Source organism: Enhydra lutris, unplaced genomic scaffold, assembly GCF_002288905.1.
Source record: "Enhydra lutris kenyoni isolate GAN:26980312 unplaced genomic scaffold, ASM228890v2 scaffoldscaffold8, whole genome shotgun sequence".
Classification (NCBI taxonomy): Eukaryota; Metazoa; Chordata; class Mammalia; order Carnivora; family Mustelidae; genus Enhydra; species Enhydra lutris.
In genome coordinates this window covers 10,238,262-10,254,103 of record NW_019154092.1, presented here as the reverse complement: position 1 = coordinate 10,254,103, position 15,842 = coordinate 10,238,262, and the positions used below count along the sequence as shown (strand labels likewise).

At 40.1% G+C, this 15,842-nt stretch overlaps 1 protein-coding gene across 1 annotated transcript in view; it reads left to right on the top strand.

The window, feature by feature from the left end:
* The window catches only part of LOC111142560 (Rho GTPase activating protein 28), a 224,181-nt gene that overhangs the window by 54,583 nt on the left and 153,756 nt on the right, over nucleotides 1–15,842 (top strand). The window lies entirely within an intron of this gene.

Here is a 15,842-nt window from a genome sequence, read left to right as displayed (position 1 = left end):
CTGTCCTGTCTCAGAGGGGGGAGGCAGTGCTCACAGGGTGTGGGGTGGTGGATATGGGCTGGAGGATGGCCTCCCCATTTCTAGGCCATGAGGACACATGGTCGCACAGATGTTCCATACTTCTCCCTTAAGAATATCATCCGTGAGACTTTTAACCTCCTAAAAGGTAAGGTTGAGAGCACTTTCTAGATCAATCACTTGGGCTATAAACTTCTTGCCTCAGACTGATTCTTTCATATAAGAGAGGAAAGAAGAGAGTAGATGGTTGCTATAGCTTTTTTTAAAATCCATTTTTAATTGAATGAGTAAGTGGAGCTTATGGTTTTATTAGTAAGTTATAGGTACATAATGTTAAGTGATAGTAAACTGTTGATTTTTTACCCTTCCAAAGATTTTTGTGACAGGGTGGATGAAAGTTTCTAAAGCTCAAATATAGAAGGAGAAGAGTAGATAAACCCTGTTACTAATTTGGGAATATTAGTTAAAATAATAGATGCATACAAATGAATGGTTTAGAGGTCTTTTGATTCCAGTTCCTGCTTTTGAGCAGGAGCCTTTAAAACTCTAATCCAGGGGTGTCTGGGTGGCTCAGTCAGTAGAGCGTCTCACTCTTGGTTTCAGCTCAGGTCAGGATCTCGGGGTCGTGAGACAGAGCCCTATGTGCGGCTCTATGCTTAGTGCAGAGTCTCCTTGGGATTCTTGTTCCCTCTCTCTCTGCCCCTCTGCCTGCTGCCCTGTGTGTGTTTTCTCTCTCAAATAAATCTTTAAAAAAAAAAAAAAAACTCTAATCTAGTCTTTCCAGTTCATTATCTAATTTTGGAAACGTCTACTGAGGTAGACTCCATTACTCAAGTAGGCACTTCCACTCTTCAGCGGAGTTAATGTATTTCCTTGGTCAGGCTACCAAGCCTTTCCTCTGGTTTTCCATGTTAGGCGAAAGGGTGCCAACTAGAAGCAGCTGTGTTTTTGCCCTGCTTCTAGAAGAGACAGGTGGTTGGGGAGGGAGTGCCCATTGCATACCTGCCCTACAGAAAGTACTGTGCCTGGGATTTTTGGGTGCTGCCTTTGTCCATTCCTTCTCATCTTTTCCTGGCCTCCACCTTCTCCTTCCTTATGTACCTTCTTTAAGAAATCAGTACCTGTGTTACGGAATACTCTCAAAGCCAGCCTTAGTCTGATTAATAGCAAGCAGAAGGCCTATTTCAAGAAACACAAATGCAGCCCTTCCCAGAAAGGTTTCCACAGTATCTGTTAACCTCCTTTCATGTTTAATTTTTAGAGCACTGTTATCCATACATCCCTTTTCAGTGATTCCTTATATGTCTTGTCTTTCTTTCTTTCTTTTTTTTCTCTTGTTTTTGTCCTTTGTGTTGCCTTTCACAGGAAGGGGAAGTATTAGGACGGGTGCTTTTGTTGTTTATTTGAATTTCATTTCCTTTAAATTAGAATCATCTGCTTCAGAGTGTTCGGGGGTTCTTTTTAGTTAAGTAGCATCATCTTTATATTTTTGCCAGTGTGTTTATAGTTTCTTTATTGTTTTTAAATTGTTTTACTAATGTCTTTTGTAATCAAAGGTAGAGTCTCCTTTAGCCCTGTTGAGCCTTCTTTTTAGATTAGAGTATGTTAAGAAAGCCCATTTAGAGAAATACTGCTTTTCTTGTATGGTATGATTTGGGAGAGGTAAGGCCTTTCTTTTCTTTTTAGTTTTACCTTTAGATTTCAGAGTGTGGTAAGCAAAACCAAGGTCTATGATAGGTGATACATTTCAAGCATAATGTCTAGGATATGTTTGATGTGCCTGTTTGTGAAAATAGTTTTATACTAGTGTGCTTTGATGAGCATTACTAATAGGGAGTCTTTCTTTTTACTTTAAATCTTGTGAATAAAAAGGATTTACATTATTTTTAGAAATCATTCTTAAATTCTACAGTTTTGTTTTGATAGCCCCCCATAGTTGTGCATGTAATTACTGCCCCCTGCCCAACCCCCTTTGTACACATCCTATCTCTTACAAACTTTGTAAGGCACTTGTTAAACTATAAACTAAGGTATTAATTGAATAGTAACTGTGCTAATCAAAAGCAAGTTTAACAAGATAAAACTGGTGCTTAGATTGGAAAATATAAAAAAGAACTTAATTTTTATGGTCCTAAAGCTGAAGGAAAAAAAAAATAAAAAAAGAGAATAATGCTTATCTTACTTAAGCAGGCTGAATCTTTATAGAGAAGGAGTTCTGAAGACAATGGGCATAATAATGCAAGGCTCTATTAGCCAAGGTTCCAGCAGAAATTTTAGAAAAGTAAAATCACTTATGAGATGAACTTCAAGGAAATCAGTGCCCCTCTGTAATAAGTAGAATGACAAGGTAAAGTAACAGATTTACTGGAAAACCTCCTACTGACCTGAGTGGAGCAGAGTGCAGGAATGTGTTTCGAAGCCTGTTTAAAACCCCAGAGATGGTGTTTTGAATCAGTCTTGCTGACGTAAACACAGACCCTGCCTGGAAACTTTCCAAAAGTGGAGAGGGTGAAGCCAGTTCAGTCAAGATGTGCAGTGGTATTATAGTAAAGACATGGGGAAGCAATGCACCACCATCTTGGAGACAGAGTCTAACAGCCTTTCGGCTATCTCTGAAGGTGTAGTGTGACCTGGTGATAAGACCATTCGCTGAGAGAAGATTGCACTGAGAACAATCACCCCCAAGTGCTTATCTAAACAGAAGGAGGGGGGGAATGAGAAAAAGGGAATTGTTTCTTAGTGATATAGAAGCCTGTGGATTATTTAAGGGGACAAAAACTATTGAGAGGAGTGTTTGGATAATGTCACTGCTGATGAGATGGACATTCATTGCCAGGGCCCTTTAATGATGAATAAATGATAGGTTTACAAAGCTCAAGTACCAAGCAAACTCTGTTTGTAAGTGAGCAGAGTAAACAGGTCTTCTCTCTGTTAGGTATGAAGTTTACAGTACATAATGCTCCATATGTCAGATGTGTTTAATTAAATGAACATGAAGACTTAAACTTTCCAAATTTCTCATGTGGATATACATAGTAGTAAAATTGGGGTCTGAAATGAAGATATTTCCTGCCCAGCTGCTCATCACCCTAAAGGAGACTTGACCAATAATCCAATCTGGTACTAAACAGAAATCACTATTTGGGACATGAAGCATCTATTATTTTGTTTCAAAAGACAGAAAGGCACAATATTTCAGTTATTTGTGTATAAAGGTGGCACATAACTATCTGAAACTTCTGGCATAAGTAGGTGCTAAAGGATATGTTTTTTTCCTGTCCCATAACTTACAGAGCTCATTCCAAATGCCTCCATAAACTTCAAAAGGAATGCTGGAGATATGGAGGCAGTAACCCCACAAGGTGCTGCCTGTCCTCGCAGGAGCATAGGGGACAGCCTTCTATGCCAGGGCAGGGCGCCCAGAGGAACCATGTGACTATTCCAGACAGGATGCTTTGAAGCAATGTCATTAAAATGGAGGCTAACACAGTTTACCTACTTGAAAAGATTTCTTTTTCAATAATAGCATATTACATCGTAATTGTTTTTCATTCTTTGCCAATCTTGAATTACTCAGTAGGTACGAATCTTCTAGTGTATTTTAGTTAAAATAATGACAGGATTTATCACTTGATCCATCCCCAGCTGCTGCGGCTGCTTCTCCTTCCTTCCTTTTTCTAACAAAACGAAATACCCAAAGTGCAGTCTCTTTTTGAGTTAGGGAAGTCAATGGATAGATATCACTTACCACTAAGAGGTTGCAGTTCCTTCAAAACTGCTTTCTAATCTATGAAATAGAAGAAATCAGAAGCCAATATTAGACAAGCTCATTTGGAGCTTTTTCACGAAGTCTAATTTCCAAAGTCCCAGAAATGCCTGAGCTATCAAAACTTCTGCCGCTAGCAATCTTTAGATTTTGGTGGTAATGATGAGTAGAACTACAGAATGGGTGCAGGCATTTTATGAATACTGTTTCCTTTATCATCACAAAAACTTCATGCAGGAGTGGGTATCCACAGTTTACAGTTAAGGGGACTGAGGTACTGTGAGGCCAAGTGTCTTGCCCACATTTTATATAGCTGATGAGTGTCAGGGCAAGAATGTGAACCAAAATTTGTTTGACTTCGAGGCTTGGGCATTTTCTCCCTCACAATGATGAGGGAATGACAAAATTTGTTATTTGTGTTTTCCCATTTGGAGGTAATAGGAAAACAGATTTTGGTGGAAGTTGCTGTAGGACTTTGAACAATCAAGGTAGGCTGTTTCTCCCTATTAATAGGACCCCCATATTCTCTGTTCTCTGACTTCTAACTTCCTTTTCTGACCTATTGTCTTGAAGGAGAAGGTGATATCTGTTATTCTTCCACAGTAATATATAAAGCTTGGTGCGTGTGCGTGCATGTGTGTGTGTGCATGTGTGTGTATGTAGGGGATACTTTTGAGAGATAAGAAGGGAAAGAATCACATTACCCCCTATAAACTGCAATAAAATGAGAAGGAATGTATTACAGAGAATTATTTTATGTTCTTAAGCCCTAAATGGACTTAATGAGCATTTTCAGTAATCTGTTTACAATTCTATCTGTTTACTGAAGATTTGGCTTTTTGGCAGTTACTTGACCACTTCAGATTGTAAACTGATTCATCTGTCAAAGTCCAGCTCAAATTCCAGCTTCAAACTCCTTCCCCCTTCTCCCTGTCTCACCGCTTCCTTCACACTGACATCTCCAAATTCCTGAAGCCTATGTATTTATATACTATACTTAAGACTATGTATTTATATTCCTGAAGACTAGTATTTATATACTCCCATACTCAGCAAGGTGAGTTTTCTTTTTAAAAGCATTATCTTGTCTTTGGATAGCTTGTGGGCACCCACTAGACACTGATTGCTTCCTTTAATTTGGTAACATCCCTCCTCCCGTGTAACTAATGGAGAGCTTGTCTTTAGTATTAGTTGATTCATTGGTTATGTTATCCTCTCGTTGGTTCTATTTTTGTATTGTGATTCTGAACAGATTGTTCTTCCCAAGACAGTTCTTGAAATGTTTGATGATAGTAATCATACTTCCTTGGAGCCTTCTAAATTTCTCCAGTGCTTTCAACATTTACACAAGTGGCGTAGCCTCTTGACTTTCTGTCTTCAGCCATCCTGCTCTGAAATCAGTCCTGGCTGTCAGCGTCCCCCCTTAGCGGTACCCAGAGCTGAATTCCAATTCTGCTGTGTTTAGGATAATCATCTCCTCTTTCTGTGTGATATACTTTTATGCTACTTAATCATCCACTTAGTTTTCTTGGCATCCATATCGTGCTCTTAGCTTATACTGACCTTGAATTTGGCCAAAATCTCTTCATCTTTTTCATAGGAACTTTATTCTTGCCAGGGAGCAGTCATCCTAAACATGGGCAGCTGAAGTTCCTGAACTTTATCCCCATTCCTATTAAGCTTCATCCTGCTAGTTTCAGTCCCTTAGGCCTCCCAGTGGAGAATTTCTTGAGTTGGATTATTATCCAAAATAGTCTGTTAGACTAAGTAAGGAAAATGATCTTCCGAGAAAAAAAGTTCCTAAGCTTTAAAAGAAAGAATCTAATCTTCCCAAAGAATATCTCAACTCATGTTACCTTGTTGAGAAAATTTTGTACAGCCTACTAGTTAAAGCCCCACAGTGTTCTCCTGTGGCATCTGAAGAGTTGTCACAACTATGCTTTCTATTGTAGCACTAGCCAAACCAGACTCCTTGTCCATCCCACCCCGTTCTCTGCACCTGCCTGGATTGTGACTTTGTTCACCAGAGACTAGAATGCACATCCTTCCTGTTCCATCTCTGCCATTCAGAATCCTGCACATCCTTCTCCTTGAGGTCTTTCTTGAACCTTAATAGAGTGTAATTTCTCCTTCTTTCCAGTTCCCAAAACATGTACTAAATTCTACTTTATGAGTAACATATGATATCATGATTGAGAGGCGAGGCTCTGGGAATGGATACGCTATATGCAAATCTGGACTGTACTCCTTAGTAATGCAATAATTGTCAGCTAGTGAATTTTTCTCTTAAACCTCAGTTGTTCCATCTGATTATGAGGCTCGAACTAGTTAGTATGTGTAAAGTACTTAGAATGGTACCTGGCATATAGTAACTGCTAATTTTGCTGGTGAAGCTCAGAATAACTTATGGACATGATTTTTTGAAACCTCAAAACATGGCTATCAGAGGAAACATTTATAGATTTGTGGAGACAGAATATTAGAGAGGAGCATTTTCCTAAGGAGGCATTGTGAGATGGTCTCCAACCAGAGGCCAGACTCAGCTATTTTCACTTACAGTCAAATATTAGTCAACATTTTTATAAGCACTGTGCATATTTACTTGTATCAAGTAGTGCAGATAACCTGGAGAAATATGGCCTTCGTGTTATGAAATGTGTTTATTAACATTGCAATTAAGATAATCAGTTACTCAAAGCTTAATTTTAATTTGTGTGCCCATGGGTTCATGCTAATTTACATTTTGCTTTGTACAGCTTGACAAAAGGAATTATAAAGCATTTTTTTTCCTTTTATAAAGTATAATCTTTATTCCTTAGGGGAGAAAAAAAAAACCATCGTGGTTGAGCAGCATCAGAAGCTTATGCATTTAACTTTGGGCATTTATCATGAGAATTAGCAGTCTGTAGCCTGATAACTCACTCTGACCTCAGCATTTATTGAAGGTCTACCAAGAATCTTGTGTTGGGCTAAGTAATGTTGAGATGTTGAGATGTTAAGAAGTAGAAGATGAAGTTTCTGTACTAAGGTATTATTTGGAGATAAAACACAGTAAAGAAAGTAATAATATGGGGCGCCTGGGTGGCTCAGTGGGTTAAGCCGCTGCCTTTGGCTCAGGTCATGATCCCAGGTCCTGGGTTCGAGCCCCGCATCGGGCTTTCTGCTCGGCGGGGAGCCTGCTTCCTCCTCTCTCTCTGCCTGCCTCTCTGCTTACTTGTGATTTCTCTCTGTCAAATAAATAAATAAAATCTTTAAAAAAAAAAAAAAAAGTAATAATATGAGGCAAATTCTAGTTCTTGTACTCAGTGAACTACTAAGTTAGCAGTGTAGAAAACTGGGTAGTATAAGAGCCTCAACAGGATAGTTCTTAATTGCTACCAACCTATTTCAGTCTTCTTTCCAAATTGTCCCTTCAAGAACCTCTAAAAACTAAATAATACAAACCTTGAGGACATCATTAATTAACTAACAATAATATATTTGTACAAAGTGTTTCTTCTTTGAAAATTTGCTCTAGATATACCTGATGATGAGGTATTATTGTAATAGCTGACAGATTGCCTTTATCAGTTCTGACAATAACTTTATGTTATTATCCCATTTTTTTGAGACAAAGGGAAGTGAGGTCTCAGAGTGGACACATAAGCTACTACCTCTGTAAGAGGTAAATCTATGATTCAGCTCACATCAGCCCAACTGAAAAGCCCTCTTCCTTAACCATTATACTCTCTTGTCCTCCTTGACCCCTATTCACCAGCCTACTTAAGGGACCCACGATTAAATTATGGATGAACTTCAGCAAATATAATTGGAGTGGGGGTTAGAGATGTGTTAAAAAAGGTAAAAAAGGTTGTAAAGAAACATTTATACCAGCTAATGGATTTGGAACAGTCTACCAAATTGTTGGGTTAGCCTCATTCACTGATTGTTAACAAGAGAATGGCATTACATAATTTATATAATTTTTGTTTTAGTAATCTTTGCAAGTGTATGTAAATGGTATTAAAAAGTCAAGGAGCCAAATATTGAGAGATAAGTTCGGTGTGCAGTAGCCTAGATATATCATAGATTTGTATACTGGATATACAATTAAATAAAAAAAAGATGGATTTGAGGGATGTGTCTAAGGTAGATTTGGCCAGATTTGTGGACCTGTCCAATATGGTGTGTAAAAAGGGGGAGAAGTGAAAAATGGCAGGGTTGTAGTGATGCCGTTCCTGAGGCTGAGGAAAAGGCGTGATTACAGTTGGGAGGGGCTGAGTTTTGGACATGATGAGTCAAACATACAAAGATGATTTGACATCCTGAAGAGTGTGAGCTCAAGAGTAATCTGGTCAAAGATTAGAGAATCCTCAGCCAATAAGTGAAGCCACAGCAATGGATAAGTTCCTGGGGAGGAGCTCAGTGCCACAAGTAGACAGGACAAAACCCAGGATAGCCACCAATATTGAAGGTGTGACTCTCCTCAGTGGTGTTTTACTCTCACGGCTACCCTGTGGACTCTTTGGAGTAGGTATTTCCCAAGCCTCTGTCAACATGACTCTAAGCTGTTCTTTATGTTGGCTTCCTTTGACAGGGCCTAAGCCATTAGCAGTTGCTTGTTACCAGGATCACTCCCAGATGATTGATCAGCTTCAAACTTGGGAAATAGTTTGCTTTTTGTAAATTGACTAAGGATTAGTATAGAGATAATGTATAACTCACTCATAAATCAATTGTTAGATGTCTCATCATTTCTTTAAGATCTTTTTTTCCATAAAATTTGCATATTACATTTCTAGTTTTAAAATAAATTAGTGCAGTGATGGAATGCACATGAAATGACTGACAATTTGTTAAATGGCTCCAGGTTTCTTGTGAAATGTCTTAAAAACTTGACTAGTGGTTTCCTAGGTACTAAAAATGTGTGAGTGCTTTGATTCTATTGTGGCATGCTCTTCTAGTAGTGAGCAGGAACTTCTCTAAAAACTGTCCATATTGTCTATTCATAGATAGCTGTTTAGCAGTGAGCAGGGCATGAGAAGTAACAACACTGGGGGTAGCTTGGGGGAAAACACCCAAGGTACAGGGCAAAGAGTTTTGAATCTTGAGGTCCTACTACCTACATTTGAATCCTACATCTTATATTACACAGCCATTACAGCTGTGGGTCCTCAGATGAGTGACTAACTCTCCTTAGCTCATATATATATATATATTTTTTATCTGTAAAAAGAAATTGTAATAGCACCGATAATATTTTTCATAGAATTGTTGAGGATGTTCAACAGGTATTTTACCCAAAGTTGGGCACTAGGGAGTGCATTGTATAATTACTGAGTTTTTTTTTTTTTTTTTTAAAGATTTTATTTATTTATTTGACAGACAGAGATCACAAGCAGGCAGAGAGAGAGGAGGAAGCAGGCTCCCCGCTGAGCAGAGAGCCCGATGCGGGGCTCGATCCCAGGATCCTGGGATCATGACCTGAGCCGAAGGCAGCGGCTTAACCCACTGAGCCACCCAGGCGCCCCTAATTACTGAGTATTAATGCACATTGACTAGGGTTATTTTCTCTCTTTTATTCTGTTTTAGATATCTTTGTAAGTGCTGCATTCTCTGGATATGCTTTTATTGGACTTTCCTGAATGTAATACAGTTCCTAGCTAGATGATACTATGAATAATAGATTCTCTGATATTAGGGGACATGGGACTATCACAACAGTTCATTCTTCTAATGCATTTATTAGACTATGCTTTTTTAGGGTTCCCTCCCTTTCTCTGACAGAATCACCACTTCACACCTGTCAGGAAAGCACTGGCCTAACTCTCCAGCTTAAGCAGGGGTCAGAACATCTGAATTCGTCTGCTGATATAGTATGTTCATTTCCTTTTCTCCAGCGCAGTTCTCAAGGAATATTTGCCCGAGTTTTACAGTAGAACTTTTTTATTTAATGTTCCTGACATACAGTCATGCAGACATAAGAGCCTAGGTCTTTTTGTAGGCCATTATCAAAATCAGACTTAGTTTGGGCCCAGGTATTATTGAAGGGTGGTGCACTGCGTAGTGCATGTAAAAATAACTCTACATCATGTTATCAGGGAAATCCCCCCAAATTGCATAATAAGATAGATACTGAAGCTCTGCAGTTAAGCAGAGGGTAGTATCTACCTCTTTGGGCTGCTGATCGGGTTGTGGAACTTGCGTAATAGAAAATGAATACTAGGGGCACCTGGGTGGTTCAGTCATTTAAGCATCTTGCTTTGGCTTAGGTCATGATCCCAGGGTCCTGGGATCGAGCCCTCATTAGGCTCCCTGCTCAGTGGGAAGTCTGCTTCTCCCTCTCCCTCTGCCTCTATCCCTCCACTCATGCTCTCTCTCTTCTCACATAAATAAATATAATCTTAAAGAAAAAAAAAAAGAAAAGAAACCAAAAAAGAAAATGAATCATAGTCCTGACAAGCTAGAAGTTTTCAGGAGTTGCACGTTTCACATGTTTCCTTGGGTAGAACCAGACGCAAGAGGCTTTACTATTGCAACTGCTTGCAATGGTAGTTTCACAAACTGTATGTATACAGTTTCTATATATACAGTTTCACAAACTGTATATGAACTCGGTGTTTATTTTCTGGGCTCTCTATGTTGTTTTCATCAGAAATCTACAAAATTTCAGTATATAACTCCTAGGGTACAGATGTACTGTGATCCCCTAAACAGCCATTTATGAACAGTATCTGCCCTGATTCTAGGACAAAGGTCACATTCAGTTGCTCACCAGTCCTTTTGGAGAGCAGAAATATTTGCCTCGTCTTGTATAGCATTTTAAACACCCTCATTATTGGGAAAATGGGTTAGTTAATGGTGAAAATGCATTTGTCAAGACTTGGTACAGACCCTGACAATTCTTTATTGCTTTAAAATTACTCTGGCCAATGTGCATCTTTCTAACAAATCTCTGGCAGAAATTCAGTCATCTTGCTATGATAGTAAATCGAAGAGAACCCAAAATGTCACTGACAGGAACCCAGGAGTCCCTGGTTTATATAAGAGATCCTTATGAACAGGAATTGTTTGGGAAACTAGAAGAAATAAGAGTCTGCAGCAAGATGTTGGCCAGGAGAGGCAAGCAGAAGGGGCAGGACCCTCCTGTGAGCAGTGGAGCTGTTGGCATATTCACACGTGTGAAATGGGATTGACGTTGCCTTCCACCTCTCAGGCGTGGGCCCAGGTGCTTCCAGGCAGGGCCCTGCTTTTTGATTCTGGGCTGGACCTAGGAAGCTGTCCCCCTGTAAATCAGAGCTCAGATAAGATCCCAGGTCAAGGCCAGATGACCAGCCAGGATCTGCTTCTCCAGTGTTTGCAGAAGTCAGACCATAGGGCTGCTGCTTCTGGATAGAATTTGACCTTAACTGAATATTCACATATAACATTTAAGCAATGGATGCTGAGGAAAATCAATCAGTCTTGTAATGCACATGAATTTCACAGTCACAGAATATAATTTTCTTCATTTCTGGCCACAAAATTTATATTCTAACTCTAATTCCCCATTTCTGGCAGATAGCATAAAAAGTTAATCTAGTCACAGCCACAGCCAGTCTGTTCCATTCAATTTAGCGCTTTCTAAGTTGCTTCTGGTTAAGATTCGGGAATATTTAGGATCTTTCTCTCCACCCCTCTCCTTCCTCTCCTTATTGGATGTTGCTTTTTAAGGAGTACTGCTTCTAGAGGCAGTCAGGGGACCTTTATTCTGGATCAGCACCTGCTCCTTCTCCTGACTTCTCAGAGCTCCAAACTGATGCCTAGACCCTGATGGGGTTGGCTGAGGAGCCTCTGGGATGCTCACGTGGTTCTGTGGGCGTGGGTGTGTCTCCTGCCTGGCTCCCTGTCATCAACTACTCACTTTGCAGCCCCTGCTCTCAGTACCTTTGTCTCCAGCCAGATGGGGCATCAATCAATCTCCTCTTACTGTCAGCTAAACTCAGCACCCCTAGGCAAGGCAGGCAACTCCTGTCCTCTGCCTTAGCCCACCAAGCCATCCCTGCTCATTCTTCCTGCCTTTGTCACATGGAATGTCTCTGCATCTATCTCCCTTAATAATGAAAGAAGGGAGGCAGGAAGCAAACAAGTGTCTTTACCAGATCCTCCCAAACTTCTGGGGGAAAATCTGTGATTATCCCAAATCCCACCCTAATAGATAGGGGCTTTGTTCTGGGGGTGGGACACAGAATGCATGTTCTCTAATTGCCTATAATGCTCTTTTTCCTCTCCGAATTTTTCCCTTCTTCCCAGGGTAGTAAACACGCGCACATACACACACACACTCTCACAGGCACAAAAAACTTGTTCTGCCAGTTCATATCTCTTTTCAAAACAACTTTTGTCTTTCATTTGAACTAGAACCAAGAATTTGGAATCTTTGTTTGCTTTTTTGTCCCCCCCATTTTTCCTGATACTTTCCGAACCTCAGGCCAATGGTGAACTGATGGTATGGGCTTAGGGAAGGGGGTGGAAGTAGTGAAGAGGGGCAGAACCAGTCGTCATTCTATCATATCCTGGCAAAGGTCACTCTGATCTGACTCATCAGGCAGGGTCCACATTGTACTCTCACTTCCTTGCAATACCGGGCATTTTTGGCTGACCTCCACACCCGCGAACGACTGCTGTACAGTCCCTACTGTTGCTAACGAGGAACAAGGCACATCCCTTGGAGTGGTGAGAAGGCACTGTTTTTTAGGGTAAAAGATAGGGGTTTTTAACACGTTCAAAATCCAAATATGGATGTTGCTTTTTCCATTTCTTAATGTTTTCCTAAGAGCCTTGATTGGAGCTACAATGAAGAATCTAGTATGTGTATACATATATATATTCACACACACACACACACACACACACACACACACACAATTATAATTGGAATTCTCTATGAGACGTCTAGTTGCGTTTTCTTAGGAACTATCTAGTCATTGTTATTATTGTTTCTAGTTTTCCTTGGGTCTGCTTTCTTCTCCAAATCTTGGAAATCTACCAGTGGTACTGCATCTGAATTCTAAAAGATTTCAGACAGAGTGCTTCTGAAACCAGAGTGAAGGCTGGTCTTTTTGTCTGCCCCTGTCCCCAACCTGCCAGTCCTGTTTCTCCAAGCTCTGTAGGGGCCACTATGTTCTTAACTTCCTGAGCTGGTCTTTTAATGGTTTCCCAGCACTTCCTTTATGCTTCGGCCTCAGGCATTTAGCTTGTTTTTCTTTTATCTTTAAAGCTGCCCCTACTTACCCAGCCCCTTGAGGCTCTTTTCTTTCTAAAGATTGCCTACAGAATCAACACAGACTCACTGCAGTCTTTTGCTCTGTAGCCCCCTTAGGGGAGGCCAGACTCAGTTTTAAGGGTACGTTTTTTTACTTTTAACCATAGGAAATAGTGAATAGTTAAATTGGTCAGATGTTCCTCTGTGGGATAGCTCCCTGTGCCTTCCAGTATACTCTCCCTTCCTTCTTTGCTCTGGGGGTCATTTAGAACATCCCCCAACCTCCACCTTGCCCTCTAGGTCCCATTTGGGTATGGCCAGTGGGAGGCACAGCAGGGTGTCAGAAGGCAGGACAGAGTGAGTCTTCTCACTCCCTGGGAAATATGTGTCCTTCTACCAAAGATACCCAAGAACACAGATCTTTAGATGTCCTGCTATTCCTGTTTCAGCTCCAAAATTCTTTAGTTCTGGTGACTTCTCCCTCCTTTCCCCCCTTTTTTTTCTGGGACTGGTGATGGCTCCTCCTCCCAGTTGCTAGCCTTAGGGGACTTAATTTTTTTGCTGCTAGCATCCCCTAATGTTGCTCACATCTTACTAAAATCTCAATTACTCTGTTTGAATTTATTATCAACTTCCTCCCAGGACCTTGATCAAATCCATGCAGTTACAGATGTTAGAACACAGGTTCTGGGTGCCTTGCTACTTGAGGTATGTCTAAATTGTGAACCAGCTGTATTTGTAACCCCTGGGAACTTTGTTAGAAATGCAGACTCTTAGGTTCTGCCCCAGACTTCCAATGTCGGAAGCATTTTAACAGGATTCTCAGGTGATTTCTCTGCACCTTAAAGATTGAGAAGCCCTGCTCTAGAGATAAGTTTCCTCCTAAGAGAGTAAGTGACTAGGAGCCCTGTTGAGTTTAAGCTTTCTACTTAAAATGTCATCTCTTTCCTTTCTGGGGAAAGCCCATAACTCCTCTTGCTTCTCTTGCCTTGCTTTCAACCTTCACTCTATCCTGCATCCCAGAGCAAAGCTCACATCCCTGTGTCCCTCTTCTTATTGTTCACCCATTCTGAGCTCCAAGTGTGTACTGTCATAGGTATTAAGGATACAAAGAATAAGGCAACACATGCCTGCCCTCAACTGGATTATTAAAGGAATGAAGGCATCTTCATAGTCAATGTCAAGATAGCAGGAGGTACATGCTGTAGCAGAGATAGGGACAAAATGAGGTGGAAACAAAGGCCAAAGTTATCATAATTAAATATGAGTATGCTTAGTGAATGTGAGGAAGTCCCTCTGTAAAATCCTGTGAAAGCACTGTGTTTTCTGATTCTAGTCACATTTGACGATCTTGAGTAAAGATACCTGATTGTAATCCCCTGTCCTCAAACTTCATCCTCATGTCACATTTGACAAATAGCAGTGTCTCTCCCAGGAACAGCCAGTAATCTGTGCAGTCACAGCCGTTTGTGTTGAGGCAGCTGCAGAGCAGCAAATGCTTCCAGGCAGCCAGAGCCCTAAAGCTGTTAAGGAGCTGATTTTTGGGGGGAAGAAAATTCATGGAGGAAAAAAACCCGACTGATTACCTCATAAGCTGTCCTTGGAGTTAATTTCAGTGTTTGTTAAAGAATCTAAATCCCCTTTTCAAAAGGGTTCTCACAGGATTTGCTAATTAGGCCGGCATCTTTTGTCACCTGTAAGCAACACTCCCATTCAAGTCGCTGCATAATTCATGTAAATGAATTAACATACATTCCAAATTACCCAAGCAAAGGGGGGACAATTTTTATACCATTATGACATTTTTTTTTAAATGAGATATTGGCTTAGGCCTGTGAATATTGACCTAACCATTCATTCATTCATTCATTCAAGAGGACAAAGCTGTTACTCAAAACATTCTCTTAGAGCCACAGTTTTGCCACCTGTTCCTGGCATTAGAACTGAGTGATAGAGAAAAGATGCCTTCATCATTCTGGATTCTTGAACTTCAATGCCCTCTTCTTTGACCCAAATGATGCCTTAGGCTAGTACATGTTGCTCCCTGCTTCCTCTGCTGGTAAGCAGCTAACATTTGGGTTGACTTCTCTCACCACTTACAATTGATTAGGACTCTATCATTCTTATATCCCTGGCTTGTCGTACTCCTTTACCGTATGGGAAATAACTGAACCAACCAGTACCTTCTGAGAATTCCAGAGAAATGGACAGAGTTGAAAAACTGAGAAAGGGGCATTATCCTGCTCTTGGTCTATAAATGAACTTCCATGTTAATGTGAGCATTAGAGAAGATGGAAATCTTCAGGTTTTGCTTGGTTTTTCTATTGCTAGTACTCCCTAGTACTAGGTTATGGAATCAATTTAGTAGGCTGCTATCACCATTTGAAAAAATAGAATAGAAAAGGAAATATATCACAATACATCACACATAATGAGACCTGGACGAAGTTTATGTTTGTGACATATAAGATGTATGTGTGTGTTGGATAGACAAAGATGTACTTCTGATATGTGGTTAAAAATTTTTTGAAAAATACTCCCCTAGAAGATAACACAATGTTTAAAATAAGAAGTCTTATTGGAGGTTGGTGGTGGGGAGAAATCAGGAGTAAGATGCTTGTCTTCAAATGGAGCGGAGAAAATCAGTTAAACAAAGCAGCATTTTGAGGTCAAGTGACCAGGATAATGACTTCTAGAGTTGCTAATTTATACCAGCTTAACTGCACTGTTAGCCTCTATTGGTCATATACTTTCATTATTATATGTCTATTACATATATATGTATATATATATATATATATATATATATATATATACACACACACATATATATAT